The sequence below is a fragment of the Leguminivora glycinivorella genome, chromosome 18, assembly GCF_023078275.1.
Source record: "Leguminivora glycinivorella isolate SPB_JAAS2020 chromosome 18, LegGlyc_1.1, whole genome shotgun sequence".
Classification (NCBI taxonomy): Eukaryota; Metazoa; Arthropoda; class Insecta; order Lepidoptera; family Tortricidae; genus Leguminivora; species Leguminivora glycinivorella.
Window position 1 is genome coordinate 19574517 of NC_062988.1, and position 22094 is coordinate 19596610.

Sequence of the window (22094 nt, forward strand, 5' to 3'; positions counted from 1 at the left end):
CGTAATATATGGATGACGCCTTGCTGGAGTCAAACCCTCCACGACTTCGTTAACAACAATTGAAATTAGTCTCTTCGCTTCTATCACACGAACACACAAAACAAATGCAATTTAAATTGACTTACATAACAAATAATTATCACATCTAAACTGGAAATGCACCTAATCGCGTGAACTCCTTTTATTAAAGGCAACCTTTATAAATAACAATTACCCGCTTCAAATTATTGGCGTTAGGGGTCGAGCTTTTGAGCCGTTGTTTGTACAGGCTCGAGCCAAATTACTATAGTTGAGTCTTTTGTTTAGGGATGTCACGTTTTGTGGTGCTGCAACTGTTTAACCGTATTCGAATCATGACATTCATTCAATTATTGGTAAATCATATTATAATTAAGCGACACTTCAAATTGTTGGCAACATACTAGAGATTGAGGACCCTGATGATTAGTGAATATTACCATGCTGACCGCCCTTCTTTACCCTTCTAATAAATTCGCAAGTTTTGCATTTCATATTTCAAATTCAATTGTATCGTCCCCTCCGTTATATTAAATTTAAATACACAAGTATCTTAAATTATTGGTACATTGGATAAAATATTTTCCTAAAATGTAATCAGGTCAGGCTTGAGTTTTCCATTATTATAACACTTTATATTTTACTACAATTTAAAAATGTGTAGAAAATCAGTATTTTCGTTCTTCATTTTAACAATACTTAATCAAAAATTCAAAAAATTATCGTAGGAGCACAGCTATAATGAAAAGGTCTTGGATCGTCTCATTAGATTTTTATCAAATTCCTAATTTGTCTCCTTCTGTTCTTCTGTCTCATTCCTCATTCGTCACTTTCGATGACATCTTTGATATTTTTTTTTTGTCATGTTCGCTGTCTAATTTGTTTTTAGTCGCAGTTCCATACGAACTTAAAATAAGATCAAAGACTAGGGACCTTCATTATTCGAAGGCAACGGAGTAAGAAAAATAGACCAAGGGAGGAAAATGAGGACATAGCATTAGTATGATAAACTGCTTTCTAAGTGCCCTCTTTCCTCTTAATTATTTAGCGACATAGTACAAAAGCTCATAAGTAAAGGTACAATGTTATTAGGTTATTAAAATTCGACCGACGCCCCCGCCCTTACGTTTACGTTCAGGTAACTGTAACTTAGGGAGGGAATAAAAAAGATACGACGGCAAAGTGCCTGTTACGTTCCGTTTAATGTGGGTAAAGGCAGGTTTTTTTTTTTTTTTTTGTTATAAACTGGCCAGTGATTGACCTTAGTCGCACCTGATGGAAAGTGACGACAAGGCCGAGGTTGTAGCTCACTGGTTCAGTAATAGGTACGGCGTAATTTTTAGATTTTGTAATTTATTGTTTGTTAATATGTAATTCATTAAAATTATAAGAAATTAGAGTTAGGAGAGGAAAAGGAATCAAAACAGTCATAAATTTAAGCGGATATAATAGACCCAGAGCCCAGGCCCGCCAGACCTTCCTCAAATTCTCAAGGATGAAACTTTGGGACAATGTAGAGTTCATATCAGCGGTTAATGTGTGCATATTTTCTAGTTCGGCCCATCGGCCAATTTTTTGCTATCAAGTGATGAAGGTGAAAAAAAAAAGTGCTTACTTTCCTTAAATTCTCAAGGCTGATTTTTATATATGTGTTAGAGCACGTTGTTAGAAATTCGTTATCATCAATGCCAGACCGTTTCCGCCGGCCATAACTTTTACCAGACGCGACAGGCAAAAAACGACTCTAACTTACCTCATTTTCTCAAGCCTGATTTTGATATATGATACGCAGGGACCTGTAACTAGACCGTTTGTAAGCAGCCAGACCAATCGGATGGACCCAACCATCCGCCAGACCGACTTAAAGTTTCGATATGAGCATTAGTAGAATTGAAATATTCCGGGTCTATAAAAGCTAAAAACTTGAATTTTCTACATTAAGCTACGTGTATATTGTATACTTGACGTAATAAGCGACTTTCAAAAATTTTACTTCTAAGGAAATAAAAAAATGAAAGTTTATATGTGGTGCAAGATTAATTTTAAGCTATGAATTTTATTTACACTGCGTAAGTACATGTGTATTTTATTATAAATATAACTTTTACCAGACGCGACAAAGTTGGCAAAAAACGACTCTAACTTACCTCATTTTCTCAAGCCTGATTTTGATATATGATACGCAGGACCTGTAACTAGACCATTTGTAAGCAGCCAGACCAATCGGATGGACCCAACCATCCGCCAGACCGACTTAAAGTTTCGATATGAGCATTAGTACAATTGAAATATTCCGGGTCTATAAAAGCTAAAAACTTGAATTTTCTACATTAAGCTACGTGTATATTGTATACTTGACGTAATAAGCGACTTTCAAAAATTTTACTTCTAAGGAAATAAAAAAATGAAAGTTTATATGTGGTGCAAGACTAATTTTAAGCTATGAATTTTATTTACACTGCGTAACTACATGTGTATTTTATTATAAATAAAAGAAGAAAAGTAAATTAAACTTTTTTTCGGTCGCGAACAAGGTAGCTTAATGTAGAAAATTCAAGTTTTTAGCTTTTATAGACCCAGAATATTTCAATTCTACTAATGCTCATATCGAAACTTTAAGTAATATACCAAAATCAGGCTTGAGAAAATGAGGTAAGTTACGAGTCGTTGTTTGCCAACTTTGTCGCGTCTGGTCAAAGTTATATTTATAATAAAATACACATGTACTTACGCAGTGTAAATAAAATTCATAGCTTAAAATTAATTTTGCACCACATATAAACTTTCATTTTTTTATTTCCTTAGAAGTAAAATTTTTGAAAGTCGCTTATTACGTCAAGTATACAAAATACACGTAGCTTAATGTAGAAAATTCAAGTTTTTAGCTTTTATAGACCCGGAATATTTCAATTCTACTAATGCTCATATCGAAACTTTAAGTCGGTCTGGCGGATGGTTGGGTCCATCCGATTGGTCTGGCTGCTTACAAACGGTCTAGTTATAGGTCCCTGCGTATCATATATCAAAATCAGGCTTGAGAAAATGAGGTAAGTTAGAGTCGTTTTTTGCCAACTTTGTCGCGTCTGGTAAAAGTTATATTTATAATAAAATACACATGTACTTACGCAGTGTAAATAAAATTCATAGCTTAAAATTAATCTTGCACCACATATAAACTTTAATTTTTTTATTTCCTTAGAAGTAAAATTTTTAAAGTCGCTTATTACGTCAAGTATACAATATACACGTAGCTTAATGTAGAAAATTCAAGTTTTTAGCTTTTATAGACCCGGAATATTTCAATTCTACTAATGCTCATATCGAAACTTTAAGTCGGTCTGGCGGATGGTTGGGTCCATCCGATTGGTCTGGCTGCTTACAAACGGTCTAGTTATAGGTCCCTGCGTATCATATATCAAAATCAGGCTTGAGAAAATGAGGTAAGTTAGAGTCGTTTTTTGCCAACTTTGTCGCGTCTGGTAAAAGTTATATTTATAATAAAATACACATGTACTTACGCAGTGTAAATAAAATTCATAGCTTAAAATTAATCTTGCACCACATATAAACTTTAATTTTTTTATTTCCTTAGAAGTAAAATTTTTTAAAGTCGCTTATTACGTCAAGTATACAATATACACGTAGCTTAATGTAGAAAATTCAAGTTTTTAGCTTTTATAGACCCGGAATATTTCAATTCTACTAATGCTCATATCGAAACTTTAAGTCGTTACAGTACCTACAGACAGACATTTAAAAATCGAGTTTCTTTTCACCGACTTAAACACTGGCCGATCATATTATTCATTAGTTGCGTAAAACAAGAGAATTCATGGGTTCCGTAAAATGTAAAATCTGTTAAATAAAAATACTCTTAATTAAGGGTTTCATAAATACGTACTCACATACAAATAACATCAGGCAACTACTGGATGTGTTTTGAGAGTTTCGACTTACCTGAAAACAATACAATTATTGGTTAATAAGGCCGTTCCTGTATTTTACAAAAATGTTTTTTTTTTTTAATTTAGCGCTTATTTTTTAATTTGGGCCCTTAAAGCGTCGTTATCAAGATCCGATATCCGATGTCAAAAGCAAAAATCAAAGATGGCGCCTTTAATGTATAGGATATCGGTCCTATTGAATAATGTCACTCACTTTCGGATACACTTCTAATTCAACCCACAGCGATCTTTTGTGCAATTGCCCCCTAATTAGGGCTTGTGTGATTTCCATAAATTCAACATAGTGCTAACGTGTGAAACGGGCTAGTGCCTTGTTTGTCTTGCTAAACTCGTCCCGAAACAAGCGTGCCCGCAGTAATCGAGTCCAATCGGCGGACAGAGCAACAAAAGGCGAGTTCGCTGGGAGATTTGGCCTGTGCGCGGTGCATACAAATACTGCACAAAACGTTCACCGAAGTTGCCGCGTGAAACGAATGCAAAGGGATTTAAGCCTTGGAAGGTTAGTACACGTAGATACCAACTAGATTTTAAGGGTAATTTGACCATTCCATGCGACACTGTGTACATCCTTTTACATTTAATAGTTTGACAATTTCGTATGACATTTCAAACACCACGTTAATGTGACAAGGTACAATCATCACTTATTTATGCCGGATTATCGTACCTTTTCAGTCTTCTAGTTGTTTTTGTCCCATTTAGTTTTCGCCACTCATTCTATTCGTCACTTTATCGGTATTCTCTGTCAACATCACTCAAACATCAGTCATGTTTGTTAATTGACTTTTTCTCAATTCGGCACATTCTGTATTAGTCATCAATGCCATCATGTTTTTTGGGCATGCTCGCTGTTTAGTCTATGTATTTTATTAGTTAACCGTAATGGTGTGTACCATTGAAGAAAGTGACGAAATAAGAATGGGTCGAATTGAAGAACTTGTCAAAAAACAGTAGCGTCCGTCTCATACGATACCGATTTAGGTCGGTGGGCAAGTACTTTGTTTCCAAAACGTTCACCTCTGAGTATATTACCACCCAAAAAATATCAATTAAGAAGTTAAAAATCATAGAACACGGAGATATAAATTCATGAAACTTAAGCAACTGCGACTGCCGACTGTGCCAAACTTTTACTAATTTATTACGATACTACTTAAGTTTCGTGAAACGCCGAGAGTTCACTTAGCGCTTGTTTACTTTTAATTAAGCTTTATAACGATATCCATTAATTTGGAGAGAGCTTAAAACTGTAAATATAAAACGATATTAATATTCGTTTGCTGTATAAAAACGAATATTAAAGCAAAATAAAATAAGTAATTTTATTACGTAAGTTAATATACTTATATTACATACTTAAGAAAAGCTTCATATTCATATATTTATTCATAATAATTCATAGTATATGCCAAATACATTTTAACCCTTAAATGCATGACCGTGACAAAGATTTATTTCAATTTGAATTTTGACGTGCTGTCAATAGAGTCAAAAATGCATGATGGATATATACATCACTATGCATTTAAGGGTTAAATACAATTATTTAAAAAGTTCATTCGTAGCATTTAAAATATTTTATGATACTTATTCTAAGCTTATGTACTTATTTAGTAGGTACTCCATAAACGGCATTAAACTCCTTTAAGCTGTAGAAAGTGTGCTCGAAAAGCCATCGTTGCAGTCGCGCGTTGAAGCTTCGACAATCCTAACCTATTACTAAAACATTTCGATTTACACAGAACAAATTATAGGTGCATTGTTTAATGCACTACCATAAAAAATATATATATATACAGCCTGAGCGCAAAGAGAAGATTCACAGAATGTATATTGTTGCATCGTTTGCCTCCTATCCCATAAAAAAAAACATATGGGCCCCCATTCAATCCACAACTCTTCTCTTCCCAGACTCTTCAGCAATAGGGTAACAAAAGATGTTATCGAGCGATGCAGTTTCTTCCCAACACAAATGTTTACCTCTGCATTAACTGCATTAACCAAACCAGGACATTCCTACCGCAAGAAAGTATTTTGTAAATTTTAAAAAAAATGCATAGGCGAGCAAAGCGTCGATCTAAATACACATTCCAACTAACCATTCCACCGTTCAAAACCATTCAGCTTTAAGGTTCTGAATATGATGAATAAGTGAATAATGGAATATGATCTGAGCGAAGATAATCAACCTTATGACAGAATGGATTTACGCCAGCTTTGAAGTTAAGCGGCATTTCACAATTAACAGTAATCGCTTCAAACAGGATGTTGTAGGGAGTTCTTTAGTAACAAAATCTAAACAATATCAAAGTATCGCTTCAAAGCATTTGATAAATGACTTTCAACATTTTTAATATCGGACTGATTCTAATAAATAAATATTATAGGACACTCTTACACTATCGACTGAGGTCCACGGTAGGCTCAAGAAGGCTTGTGTTGTGGGTACTCAAACAACGATATACCTACACAATATAAAAATACTTATACAGAGTGGGGCCTGTAATAAAGGCGAAGAATTGAACTCTAGGCTATTCTTCTTATACTGATCAACATTTGTTCGGTGACTTTCAAAAATAACTTGTATTTTGATTTTTATCACCATTGAAAGATTTTTCTAAGAGGTAATGTACAAATTCTGTTAAGTCTAAAGGTCTCAATGACAACAATAATGGCGTACATTGAAGCTAATAAAAATTAAAAATTTAAAGACTTCATAATTTTTAAAAGTCACTGAACAAATGTTGATCAGTATAAGGAGAATAGCCTACAGTTCAATTTTCGCCTTTGTTATATACATAGAAACCATCCATGACTCAGGAACAAATATCTGTGCTCATCACACAAATAAATGCCCTTGCCGGGATTCGAACCCGGGACCGCGGCTTAGCAGGCAGGGTCACTACCGACTCAGACCTAGGCTAGGGCTAGGGCCACCAGCTGCTCTAGTTACTAGCTGTTACAGAAGAATTATTCAGCAATACATGAACTTACCTCATCGCAAATGTTTGCCCATGTGTTTGCCTCGCAAAACCACAAAAGGATTTAAAATCACACAGCGCTCCGCCGCCCGACCGTCGGGAAATTATTTAACAGAACTTAAACTACAGGGCAAAGCTAGAGGAACGTACTATTTACGGTATAACTTATACTTTTGCAACTAGCCGAGTTCTTTAGGTTTACTTTACGAGATAATTGCGATATTTTCAGCTAGGTTGGTAAATAAAACTGTGTTTCATCTTGTAACATTTCAATGAAGCTGTGTTGTAAATAGTACTAGATCTAATATTGAGGAGCCTAGCCAAATCGGCAGTTTTTAGTTACGAATGTTACGATATATCATGGAGAGTCCAGCTACATCATTAAGCGCTCAAGAATAGTCAAAGCGTACCCACAAAAAAACTGTTTTAGTCTACTAGCCTTGTCGTGGCATTATAGGCTAATGACACTAAAACGCCTGATCACCATTCAAATCTAGGGTAAAAAGGCATCTTCTGGGCGAGCTCACTCCATTGTAGGCCACGTCATTACCTTTGGTTAGTCTGTGGCCAAGAGTAAGCCCATTTATAATTTAAAAAAAAACTAATTTGCATCAAACACAAAATACCTACTGTCAATACATTCAGATCATATTTAAATGTAGGTACTACTGCAAACAATGTAATGTTTTTTTAATAGATAATGGATTTAAAACTTACTCAGTAAAATACCTCTCCCGTATACATTCTTGTTCTGTAAAGAACGTAGCTATTTTCTTTCGATAAACCTTTGCGAAGAATTCATTCCACAAACGGAGCGTCCGCAGAAATTCCTCGGAAAAATAAAACGAATTATTGAATTCAACTGTAAGTAGAGAGGGCAATAGACAGTACTCTTTCTAGACGGGTGCTGTGCCTCGTGGGAACCGAAATCCAATTAGAGTTGGATAGTTACATCTACAATGTTATAGTAATTAAGGACGAACATAACTATTATTGTACCAATACTAGTAGTCTACTTTTATACTTATATAGGTGACTATTTGATTAAGGTACGGCTAATCTCGTCTGGGGGGCAAATGTAACTAGTCCATTTTTTTCCATGTTTTACAATGTTTGCATTATTAAATAGTGTCCACCGGCTAAGGACTGTATCGATAAGTATAAGGACAAAACAAACCTCGTCTAAATGTTGACATGTGCATAATTTTATATTATTATGTTCCGAGAGTATGATCTGAAGGTATTGGTAAGCACTATTTGATATAAGAAAGTCTAATATTTATTTTATTTTAGAGACTTTATGGTACTTTCATAAAGGTCTAGCAAATAAATTTCGGACAACCCCTATCTGGCTTAATTTGAGAATATTTCAATGACTGTTTGCACGATTTCAACAAACAAAGGTTAATATGCTGCCAAAATATATTCTTTAAGAGTCCTCTTCATGGTTTTTCAATTGGGTACTTGCAGAATAAATGCGGTGAATTTATATAATTAAATAAAACGCTATTTTGAGCAACGTTCCGGATTGTCGTAAATTTTTGATGCAAGCAGGATGAGAGAAACAGATAAAAAAATTAGCCATAGGCCAAAGTCTAATTGACATTCACGGTGTTTGAACAGTGCCTAAACCAAATCGATATAAACAGTGTATGATAGTTAAATTCGACATCAAAGTCGGAGTTAGAGGAAGCACCATGCCACATTCTCTAAATGGCCGCCATACACAGATCCTGAACTTTATTTCTTAAAAATAACTATGGCTAGACTATGTCCAGATATTCTGCTTTGTGGATCATATGTCGTTGAGGTTCACACAGTACAATTTTTTTTCGCAATCGTATCGTTTTTTACGCACTTTGTGAATTTTCTAGTAGCATTTGTCCGGAATCGTAATTGTTACTCGGGAGGATTAAGTCAATACTGTCTAAACCACTTGCTTTACGTCGAGTTTCTAGGACAAAATGTGAACCTTATTATGTGCCTTATTAAGCCTATGTCTTGTTTTAAGAAAAAAATATAATAGCAAATAAATACGGCTACTCAAAGTTGTCCTCATACTTAACGATACAGTCTTTATATGATGGTAAGCGTGTTCAGTGGATACATGTAGAACTCAACATCATAGTGTAATAATGGAAAAAATGGACTAGTTACAATTGCCCCCAATCGAGATTTGTCCCGCTGTACGTTACATTCTGAAATCAGAATCGAATGCTTTGCTTACGCTATCTGTGTCAATCTTGTGAGTTACCTTTTCGTGGCACTTCCTCATTTTTATCTGTTCTGAAAGGCGAATATGGACGGCTGTCTATCATTTATTACCATGTCTGTCATGTTCTAACAAATATGTAAGTGCGAAAGTGACGCATGATATGACAAGTGACAAAAAAACGACCATGATACAGCCACTGGTTTGTATAAATTTAGTAAGCCTTTTTACTACAAAAGGGTGTTTTGAAATTCACACCGTAAGGGGTTGAAAATGGAAAGTTTTTACGACTTGGTCGCAAACGAAGGCTAGTTATTTATGAACGGGTCACTCGAGTAATTTTACTCGACCCCACTCCGGATGAGTAAAATATTTAATCGTGTTTAAGTTTTATTTTTAAAATACGTGGTGAAAAGGTGAAACATGTGTCTAATTTTATTTATGGTATATAAATAAACAAATATTATAGGACATTCTTACACAGATTGTCTGAGTCCCACGGTAAGCTCAAGATGGCTTGTGTTGCAGGTACTCAGACAACGATATATATAATATACAAAAGGCCAAAAATACAACGCTCCACATCCTCTAACCCACGCACAGACGTACAGTCAGCGGCAGAAAAAGTAGACCCCCTTGCATACACATTTGTATGCAGGGGGTCTACTTTTCTCTGCACCTGACTGTACCTTGAAATACTATTCTTTTTTTTTATTTCCCTTCGGGGTGTACTAGAGGAGGGGAGGAAAACTGCTCAGAGTAGTAACATACAAAATTTATTTAACTCTGCACCAAATGGGCTTGCTTATTGACAACTACTTATGGCTTAGGGCCTTTTAGCTTATAACTTATCTAATTACGGGAACACAAGGTGATATTTGGTCGATTGCGCTATAGTATGGAGATGTTACAGAACTACTAGGCCGGAGAAGAGAGCGGCAACAACGTTATAAGGCTTAGCTGGTTTGAAGCGGCGAGGCGATGGTCTTCCCTCTCAGCTGGCCGGAGCTTCCAGTCACTCCGCACCTGCCAGTCGGAACCACGAGGAGCTGCAGCGCTGGGTCTGGCCCTCCAACGGCCACGCCTCTACCAAACACCTCCTGAAATATTCCGGACACGGAATTAATTCTAGCCGAACTTCATCAGAGTTCCTGGTTCGCCCTGCGCGAAGCAAGCACGGCGCACTTCAATAAGTACGATCTCCGATACTTGATTTTTCCTCTAAGGTTACCAGGGCGTATCAGTTCAACGTTACGAGAGAGGAACGTGGCACCGCATGGCGCGCCATGCGCCGAAGTTCACGACTATGACAATTATAACAGCGAATGCTTACCTGTCGGAGGAAAATTGTCCTGCGGGGGGTTTACGGTGAGCAAATGTCAACTCCAAGGGGACAGAGACGCGCCCGGCGCCCGCGGAAGCCGGTTAGTCACGGCCCGCTTTTCTGCCGAACAAGGGCAGCTGGAAGAAACAATTCACGTTAAAGATCGATGACACCGATTCGCATTTCGCGATTTTCCTTTACTAACAGCCGTAAGCAAACTTACCAAGGGAATAAAATCGTCCAAAACACTCAAAGGCGGCCTGTCGGCCTATTCTTGGGAGAAAATCTGTCTTCAAAATGGCGTTGGTCCATCTTTTTCTCGCTTCCTCTTCGGTGTTGCCAGGGTCCCAATCCGGGTACTTCCTCGGAACACTCGACGTCGTTTCGTGTTACGGGAATTAATTTAAAGCGCAATGAAATTCGCTGGACAAGCGGAAAATAATATTTATTAGAATAGAGGGAATGTTCAGAGACAACAATCACTCGTTTGACAAGGAACATAATATTTATTTTAATATCACGCGGTCCCCGTCTCGACATAAGTCGAGAAATGTGGACAGAAGGTGCTGGCAACACGACGGGAATAGCTGTCAGTTCAGTGATTCATTGACATTTGACAAGTGTATTTTCCTACCAAACAAATAGCTGTGTTTTCCATTACAACCTGATGCAAAATGTTTTTCCTGCGTGTTTTCACGGAAACTCTTTGGGCATATGATAAAATTTTGCGCTCGTTGTGGTAGTTATCTACAGACCAAACTTTTATCTTTAAATTTTCGACAGTTAATATACCTGCCGAATATTCTCGTGGTTATTCCGAACAAAACCGATCGTCAGCGAAGCCTGAAACGATAGCCGACCAGCGCGCGGTTCAATGGTTTTGTGAACCCCTTGCGATAGACGCCGCATGTATGCGAGATGCCAATGAGTACTCGATATAAATACGCACAGGATAATCGACCTGCCTACCTATCTCATCCGGCAAGTCATGAATAATAGCGTTTTTAAAATAAGTCTATCAAAAATCTTTATGGCTGGTGTTAGTGTTACGAGGAGACCGCGCGGAGCGATCCGCACTGGACTAATATGAGTTAACTTCAGGGAGCGTTTTAGAGTGGCGCGGACGGGTCCGCGCGGACGACAACATCAAATTCATACAAATTGGTCTCGCGGATCGCTCCACGCGGACGGTCCGCGTGACACTGAAACCAGCCTAAAAGTTTTTATGTGCTATATACAAACAAAAACTTTCTGTTATTCCCAAAACTTAAAAAAAAAACAACTACACGGTACTCGAGACTAGTGTTTACAGCTTGTCCGAATATATTATATTACAAAAGTATGTAGTCTTCATAGCAATAACAACGTTTAGGCCGAAAGTACACTATCATATGTTTATCATAGAAATATGATCATAGATCTGTATGCCTCCCTTTTTCTCCAACGTGAAGAAAAAGGACGGCATTTTGCCTATGATCATATTTATAAACATATTATGATAGTGGCCGGCCTTAGGAAAATACCAGAGTTGCTGTACCCAGTGTCCAAATGATCTGTGTTACCCGAATACCCGCCATTCACGGAACTCGGCTCGACGTAAACATTTTGATTCGTCGCAATTGTCCCTTTGTTTCGTTATCGAATCAACGTTTGGATGTCATTACGCGATTGTCGATTCAGAGCGTTTCCCACGCTCCACTTATTTGACTTTACAGCCTTATATTTTAGAACGTTTCTAAATGTAAAGGTAAATTGTCGCAATTTGCAAATGACGTACAATACAATGAACGAAAACTCTCACGCTCCCTCACTTGCATCCGAAATGATATCGAGTGTAATAAATTATATATAATATATAACAAAGATAAAGGTTTTATAACGAGAAAATTATTAAAAAAAGTGTTTCCAGACCTAAACAAAACAAAGAGACGTTCTTTGAGCTTTTCCGTTTCAAAACGTGTCACTAACACAATGCTGACTATGTAAAAACACGTGTTTTGTCCTTTAATACCAGCTTTTTATCCACTAGTGGGTAAAGTAATTTGACCTTGAATAAAATACTTGTCTCCTCCTATACTTTGACAAGTGTATACAATGTCCTAAAATACATTCTAACCAAGTTTAAACCCACAATACTCAACTAAATTCACTTTTGCTTTGCGGTTAAAGCATTCTCATTTCAGCTCCGCTCTGAATTTATTCATTCCCGAGACTCCGCCGGTCCTAACCCTAAGTAATAGCACCCTGGGCCACTATATCATAGTGTTTAGACGAGAGCTAGGTATCCTGCGCTCGTTCGCTAAGTGGATACTTTGTATGAGTAGTTGAGTACCTTCTTTTATTGCTTGAGAAAAGGTTTAGTTTTCCCAATTGTTCGCAGTGAGACTTGGGAGATTAGTGTAGTAGATAAATGTTTGTATGAGCTTTTAAATAAAAAGTTAAAGCTAAAAAAACAATGCGAGTCGAGTAATACTATACATGAATATAATTACATTTAGTACACGACTTCCCAAACAAAAAGACTTGAGTTGTTTTCAGCGTTCAATCGTTCATGTTTGTATGTACGGATACCTACTGAATTACTGACATAATCGTCTTTTTATATTTAGACTAACTTTTACCCGCGGCTTCGCCCGCGTAATAAAAGTATTCATTAAGATTTTCATTTGGATCCTTAGGTTTCTCTGGTATATTTATCTGCGATTATTTCGATTGCACATAATACTTTTGCTTGCAATGATTGTAGAAATATTACACATCGACCACAGCGTAGGTACTTACAATTTTTTACATTTTGCTTATACTTATCGCAAACGTAATCTTCAAGCAAGCAAACAACGATCGTCTTAGAGCACTTTGACACACGTCACGTAGACATTTGCACCTTGCTTGTCTTCTCTTCAGTGTTATAAATTGCAAGTCACCTGAATATTTGTACTCTAAAATAAATCAATCTTCTTTTCACCATCGACACGGCACTAGATCTACTCGACGCTGCATCTTAGAATCACATCCTCATAGGACGATTGCCTTTACAGGTTGTTTTCGATATCTTGCGACCAAGTGCTGGAATGATATCCCCCGCCTTTAAGAGACCTAAAATCCAAAAAATCATTTAAGATTCGATTTAAAAATATTCTCCTCAAGAAGCAAACAAATGGGATTCCATTCGGGTACTTGGTTGCAGATTTCAGAATATAATCTGGTGGGAACAGTAGTCAAACTAGGCTTACATACTTGCGATTTTAACATTAACACTATCCAGAAAACATCACACGATATGCACATAAGATAACATTCACACTATACACTTTACACTTGTTTCCATTTTAATGTTATAGAAATCGTTATTATATAAGTAATTATTTATCTATTGTGATTGTGACCTGGGTTCCGGCAGAAAATCAGTGCTTCGGTCGAAAGAGCGAAGCGTATCACTGAGCCGCGACCCTTTTGTCCTGCTGCAACGCACACAGTTTGTATTTTCTTTTTCTTTTCTCTTTTTTGTTATTGTTTTTTTTTTTTTTACTGTCTCAATTGTATTTTACTGTTCTGTCTCTTTTTTATGTTGCGCCTAATTTGTGTGTTTTAAATTGTGTATTGTATTGTGTGTGTTTGCAGTTTGCCAAATAAATGACTTATCTATCTATCTATCTATCTTTGATTGTAAGAGACCGCCGACCGATTATCCGTATCCCTCTAACGATACCCATATTATCCGTATCCGTATCCGTTTCCGTATCCGTATCCCTATCCGTATCCCTATCTCTATCCCTATCGCTATCGCTATCGCTATCGCTAACGCTATGGCTATCGCTATCCCTATCGCTATCCCTATCCCTTTTCAAGATAACTTTAAGTTCTCGCGCTTTGTACACATATTTAAAGTCACATACAGGTCGAAAGCGATTAATTAACATTATTTTTACCTTTTTAGGGTTCCGTAGCCAAAATGGCAAAAACGGAACCCTTATAGTTTCGTCATGTCCGTCTGTCCGTCTGTCCGTCTGTCCGTCTGTCCGTCTGTCACAGCCGATTTACTCGGAAACTATAAGTACTACAGTGATGAAATTTGATGGGAATATGTGTTGTATGAACCGCTACAAAATTATGACACTAAATAGTAAAAAAAAAAAGAATTGGGGGTGGGGCCCCCATACATGTAACTGAGGGATGAAAATTTTTTTTTCGATGTACATACCCGTGTGGGGTATCAATGGAAAGGTCTTTTAAAATGATATAAAGTTTTCTAAAAAACATTTTTCTTAAAGTGAACGGTTTTTGAGATATCAGCTCTCAAAGTCGTAAAAAGTATGTCCCCCCCCCTCTATTTTTATAACTACGGGGTATAAAATTCTAAAAAAAATAGAGGTGATGCATGCTAATTAACTCTTTCAACGATTTTTGGTTTGATCAAAGTATCTCTTATAGTTTTTGAGATAGGTTGATTTAACTGTAATTTTGGTTAAGTTATTGGTTTATTATATTTGCTGCTACGGAACCCTTTGTGCGCGAGCCCGACTCGCACTTGGCCGGTTTTTTCCCAACGTTTCGGCCAGGTTGCACTGGCCGTGGTCGCGGAAGACTGACGTCCCAGCAAAATGTCACCGGAGATGTAAACAACACAAAACTACCCGATATTAATTTATATAAATGTTCGGGGTAGACAAATAAATATAATTTACCCGCATGTAATTATTTACGACATCACATTAGAAACCTCAAAAATAACAGTACTTCTCCACTATTTAATGGATGTTATTATACATATAAACCTTCCTCTTGAATCACTCTATCTATTAAAAAAAACCGCATCAAAATCCGTTGCGTAGTTTCAAAGATTTAAGCATACAAAGGGACATAGGGACAGAGAAAGCGACTTTGTTTTATACTATGTAGTGACATCGCTATCCCTATCGCTATCCCTATCATTCATTCATTCATTTATTCCTTTATCAAACATAGTTTTACATGTCAACAAAATTACATATAAATACATTCTTCTTTGTTATTTTTTGTTATTAAGTGTCTACAGTCGGCACTTATAACTTACATAGTTAATGCAAACATGCTGTCGAAGATACATTTCAATTTTATAATTCAAAATGGTTGGTATAGTGAACCAGTTCAAGAGTGCACGTCGTTGAAAAATTCGTCAACAGTGTAATACGCTTCAAGCATAAGTTTATTTTTAAGTTTATTTACGAATTTACGATTATCGCTATCCCTATCCCTTATCAAGATAACACTAAGTTCTCGCGCTTTGTACACATATTTAAAGTCACATACAGACAGGTCGAATGCGATTAATTAACATTATTTTTACCTTTTTTCCCAACGTTTCGGCCAGGTTGCACTGGCCGTGGTCGCGGAAGACTGACGTCCCAGCAAAATGTCACCCCATGTAAACAACACAAAACTACCCGATATTAATTTATATAAATGTTCGGGGTAGACAAATAAATATAATCTACCCGCATGTAATTATTTACGACATCACATTAGAAACCTCAAAAATAACAGTACTTCTCCACTATTTAATGGATGTTATTATACATATAAACCTTCCTCTTGAATCACTCTATCTATTAAAAAAAACCGCATCAAAATCCGTTGCGTAGTTTCAAAGATTTAAGCATACAAAGGGACATAGGGACATAGGGACAGAAAAAGTGACTTTGTTTTATACTATGTAGTGATACATTATTAATTAATGTTTTTTTTTCTCTCTACTCTACCTCTGGTATAGTCGAATTAATAAATATGTGAACATTTCTTCACCTTATCTCGTGCAATTAGGTGAAAAAATGTACACATATTTATGAACTCAACTGTACCTACCTACAGTACCTACTCTCGAGGTTGGAACATTAAATTTTGAGGACACACACCAAAGGTGACGATGATTGATACATTATTTTCACAATATTTAAATATGAATGTAAATAGTATTTAAGAAATGAAATAACTTGTACCTAAATGCATATTTTATCTTTCACCAATAAATTACTGTATCACTGTATTGAGAACAACTGAATGTCCCTCCTCGAGTTGCCTGCCTAGTTACTAATTAGTTGAATACTTTTAGTTTTACTATAAATTAATATTGAGAAAAAAATAATTTCCCGTTTTTTACGAATTATTGTGACATTGTTTTTTTTTTTGCTAGTCGAAATACAATTTGACAAACCATCTTGGCTGCGCGAGTAGACGTTAAAATCCTTCAAGGTGCAAGGTGTGGCCGTCAATGCCGCTGAGCAATTCTGTGGGTTATATTCATATTCATATTCTTTATTCAGTATTGATTATACATTGTCAGGTTTTACATGTAACTTTTCTATTTTTCTAAGGCTATAAAAATCGAACAAACAAGAAAAGTATTTTTTTTTTTTTTTAAATAAAGAACAAGGCAGTATTGTAATGGCGGCAACTCTTGCACTTAAGGAACAAGAGCGAGCGCTCGTCGTGAGAAATAGGCCGCGTTTAATCACTCACTCGGCACACCTGTTACTGCACTAGAGGACAATGGAAATGGGTTACTCTGTACGAGTTTCAATCACTCACGGTTCACACGTGTTCTGCACTCAGTGGCAATGGAAATGGGTATGAGGGTTTTATTCACACAAAATTTACACCTGTTATACTGCATCCCAGAGAATAGAAATGGGTCACTTTGTATGAAATTTTTAATTATTCACTCCGCACACCTGTGACTACGCTCATCATAGTCAATGAAAAAGGAAAATATCGTACAGAAGTACACGTAAAAAAGGGCAATTTTTTTTTTCAAAGTTGTCCACCCCACTTTTTTTGGAACATGGGTTATTACGCGATTCATACTCAGAATCGCGAGGTCTTTTGATAGTGATAGAAAAAAAATGTCCCAAGATTTCCATACATTTTTCAAACCTTCCATTCCGTTACCGCCATACAAAATGTATGAAAAAATGGTAACGGAATTGGAAAAAAGCCTTGGGACACTTTTTTTCTCTTATTAGGATTGAAAGAGCTCGCGATTCTGAGTGGAAATCACATTAAAATTTCCAAATCCAAAAAAAGTGGGGTGGACAACTTTGAAAAAAATGGCCCATAAAATCTTACGTTGTCATTCATTTCACGCACGAAACAGACGTTGGCAAATAATTAGTACACACTTACACAAACCTTTATGTTTCATTATATTATGACGCTTATTTCGTACACTGCACCCTTACAACTTCAAACAAATTCGCAATATTTAACGTCGTAGTATATTATTGATAAATCAAACACACATACATACAATCACGCCTGTATCCCATGAAGGGGTAGGCAGAGCACATGAAACTACTCAAGTTCCAGTGCCACTTTTGGCAAATAAGGGGTTGAATGAAACGAAATTGTGACATTGCAGTGACAGGTTGCCAGCCTCTCGCCTACGCCACAATTTAACCCATATCCCACAGTCGCCTTCTACGACACCCACGGGAAGAAAGGGGGTGATGAAATTCTTAACCCGTCACCACACGGCATACAACGGTGACAAACCAAAATACGGTGATAAATCAAAATTAGAAGAAAACCATATATTGTGAGAGAAGAAACTTCCAAGTGTAAATTCTCAAAGACCAAGAACTCAATCACTAGCGCGATGTAGAAATATCCCACGAAACAGCGCCATCTATCAATCCTTCCGTTAACTATTTTAGCCACAACATAGTATTAATCGTACTCTTAAGATGGAGTGCTCGTTGGGGGTGAGAAATAGGCCACACTAAATGACTGTACAAGTACATGCGCACTTGTAACTTTAACTACCTGTTACTCCCGCTGCTCTAAACTCCGCATGTTTACCCAGCTACCGGCGACTAGTTAGTGACAAAGACAACAAGCGTATAAGAAAATGTAAAACAACTTTTTTATTAGAAGGTCCTGAAACTGATCAAACAAATAGCGTATTTCAAACAATGCGTCTAATTTAATTGAAGGTGTGAGTCATAATATCGCTGCTAAATAACATTGATCTCAGTCAGTGCCATGTTGTTCTTTAAAAAACTCAATTTTAGACACCGACATATCCCACTTATATTGTATCTATTTTAATAATTTATGTATAATAAAGTGTGATTACGATGCAAATTTTCCTACGTTAATTTGTATTTTTTGTGTTGCAATTAGTGTATAGATGTCTACCAAGTTGAGTCGATCTACTTTCTATCGATCTACTTAATATAAAAAATGTATAATTATAAAATCCGACTTAAAATAAGTGCAACAGACGAGCTGTAATATTTAGTCTGGGAGGTCGGTCGGTGCTTAGTGTAAAATAATCAGTCTATATTAAATAATTGTCTCCGTTGGCTAATAGTGTAGCTTTATTATAGTTTACGGTTCTCTAAGGGCCAATAAGGCACTTGTAATTATACGTTACAAGCAAGAATTATATACCATACGAGTATAGCTTTGTAAGTAGAGGAAAATTGACTAGTAACTGGAGTTGCCCAATTACGCATCTTTTGTATACATAAGACGAATTTAAACAAGTATTTAATCAAAATGCTTCTTGCAGAATCAGCCGTTTTTGTTGCTCGAATGTATAAGTTATGCAACCAACGCCATCAGGCGATACGGTGGCACCATAAGCATCACAGGGTACGTAGCCGAATGGCACAAACGCTCACGAAACAAACGCTCGTAGATATCTATCTCTATCGCTCTTGCGTGTTAGCGCGACAGAGCGAGTCTTCACGCGGCTAAGCTCTGTAGACAAAGACCAAAGACTGTTCTTTGGCTCATCGGATGTTTTACAGGTTGCACTTCGGGGAGTGTACTCAAGAGCCCGAGTTTATTACACCGTCCTCATTCTACCATCGGACTCTTAGACGCACGGCCGGTTTCCATCCTTTCTTGGTAGATATTCCGCGAATTCGCACGAAGCGCTTTGATTCTTCTTTTCATATGTGCACTGCCAAGAAGTGGAATTCCTTGCCGGCGGCTATACCCATTTCCGAACTCATATAACCCGGCAACCTTCAAATCAAGGATGAACACTTGAACAGGCATCTTCTGGGCAAGCTCACACCATTAGAGTTGTGCCTGCTCGTTCATTGAAAAGATCGCTCCCAACTAGTACGATCTCCGAAGTTCTAGTTCTAATAGTGATGGGTAGGACATCAATTTCAAATGAGTTTGTATGAGTACCTCATTTCCAAAAATGAGGTGTTACAATGTCTTACTTCAAATGAGGTGAGGTACTGATCTGTATATATATATAATTTCTAGCATCGGCTGTTTGACAAAATCCATCGGCAACAAAAACTAGTATGTGTAGTTGTGTACTAGGTAAATATCCTTTATACATACTAAATTTCATTAGTCATAATGAGTACTTGAACATTTAACAAGAGAAAATAGATAAAATTAAAAAATATTTCAAGGACTGTCATAGAGGCCTGCATAACAACTTAATTTGATGTTTTTATGGAACTGGGTCTAATTTTGCCATTGAATAATATTATTTACAGTTTGTTCCATTTAAATTACTGCTACAAATTACAGTGGTTTCATATTATTAACAGCTTAATAATAACATACTTTGATTAGCATAGTTACCATAAAACTGCATGTTTTAAAACAAACTAAAGTTCGTATTGTTTTATAATTAGTACCACTTTTACATAAAAATAACAAACTTACCACTCCATGTGTTTTAAAAGCAATATGATAGTAATTAAAAACACCATCAACATTCGCGACGCCGGTAAGTCTTTTCAGTTCAGTTTCACTATTTTTTTGGACACAAATGACACTAAGGCAGAATCACAGGTATATTTGATTGTGTAAAAGTTGTCACCATTATTACATTTTGGCTCATTTAGGGTCCCCCCACATCTAGCGTCTCGCGAGCGTCGCGTCGGGCCAACTGTATGGGTAAAAAGACGCCGCGTCGACGCAACGTCGACGCAGCGTTAGGCTTTGCCCATACAGTTGGCCCGACGCGACGCTCGCGAGACGCTAGATGTGGGGGGACCCTTATTAGTATTATCACTGTAGGACAAAACTAAACTTTATGCAAATATTGCTAATGCAACTATCGTACAAACTAACTTTTCTTCTGTAAACTGTCATTACTGTCAACGTCAACCGCCTGTGAATTACGTTTCGTGTCGGATTTATTTATCATTCTATTGAATTAAGAAATGAATTATTCTTTCTATTACTGATTAAATACTTAATTAAACTACCATGCTTCACATAATTTATATTATATTTCGGTCAGTAATCTTGTAATTGTTTTTAAGCAAGCTTCGTAAACGCATCTTCTCAATGGTTGGCCCTCTGTGTTGGTATGCTTGGTATTCCGAATATTCTAAACACTTGAGTTACCATTTCAACGTCCAGTCTAAGAGAGCTCCCTGATTACACATAACAATAGCCATACAAACTCTATTGCTGCGGTAGATCATGTTATACTGGTCAATGTGTTAGCACAATAATAGCTATCAAAAAATTCAAAAATGAAGACCTGCCGCGAAAAACAACATTTTGCATCTCAGCTGCATTTATTCATGACTTCACAAATGCGACAGAGACAAAAGATGTGGTTCACGCGAAATCGTCTAATTTTTCGCGCGATTTTTGCAAGCAAGTTAACTATCCTGGGATCAAAAAGGCGTAAAATGTATGAAAACTTGCGGCGCATAAGATTGTTTTCTTTCGAGTCATGTGTAACGTATTTTTGGTGAGGCAAATTTGAAGCCCGCGTGTGTCTGTCTCACTCCCTCTTATGGTAAACGTAACTATCTGTTTCACTTTGAAAGGATTTTTGAAGTGTTGTTGTCACAGTGCCTCTTCTGTCTTTCCGGTACAAAGCGATTTCCGGTACAAACTAGTCAAACGATACATTTTATTTTATCGGTGGACCTTTTGTCACGGCCATAAGGTCTGTAGTTCGGTAACTGAACGTGTGGTTGATCACTTCATTTGAGGTGTCGACTCTCGCGACGGAGTTTGAGGGCCGCGTCTGCCGCGAGGCGCGCGAGTGGATGATGAGTTTTTGACGTTTTGTGACATTTGAAGTATGTGCATGATCTGTGAGGAATGAGGTGTTTGTGTTGCTACTGTTGCGAGCGAGTATTTGAGGGCCGCGAGGCGCGCGTGTGGATGATGAGTTTTGACGTTTTTGTGACATTTGAAGTACGTGAATGCTTTGTGAGGCGTGAGGTGTTTGTGTTGCGACTGTCACAAGCGAGTAAAATGAGGTGCGGTGAGTTGAAGTGTGATGCAATACATTTTTGCCGTGTGACGGTCTAGTAAAAGGTAGTCTGGCTCTGTCGCGCCAATACGCAAGAGCGATAGAGATAGATATCTACGAGCGTTTCTTTTCGTGAGCGTTTGTACATTCGGCTACGCACGCTGTATATCAACCCACGCGATAGACGACAAAATGTCACCATCACAGTACATCAGAATACAAGACAGATGTCAAAGTGGCACTTCACAGTACGGTCAACCAATTTGAATCCTAGGCCACTCTAGAACCCTGTCTCATTTAAACCATGTTCTATTTGCCATAAGAAGTCACATTGACGTTTACTGTGCAAAGGTTCTACATC

At 37.1% G+C, this 22094-nt stretch overlaps 1 protein-coding gene and 1 long non-coding RNA gene across 2 annotated transcripts in view; both read right to left on the bottom strand.

Moving 5' to 3' along the window:
- Positions 1–22094, bottom strand: part of LOC125235819 (neurobeachin-like) — a 347843-nt gene that overhangs the window by 217791 nt on the left and 107958 nt on the right. The gene's annotated exons all lie outside the window — the stretch shown is intronic.
- Positions 10083–10818, bottom strand: LOC125235821. The gene is made up of 3 exons (XR_007178136.1): positions 10724–10818; positions 10510–10637; positions 10083–10276 (listed from the first exon to the last, which is right to left on the bottom strand). It is a non-coding gene; the product is annotated as an uncharacterized LOC125235821 (long non-coding RNA).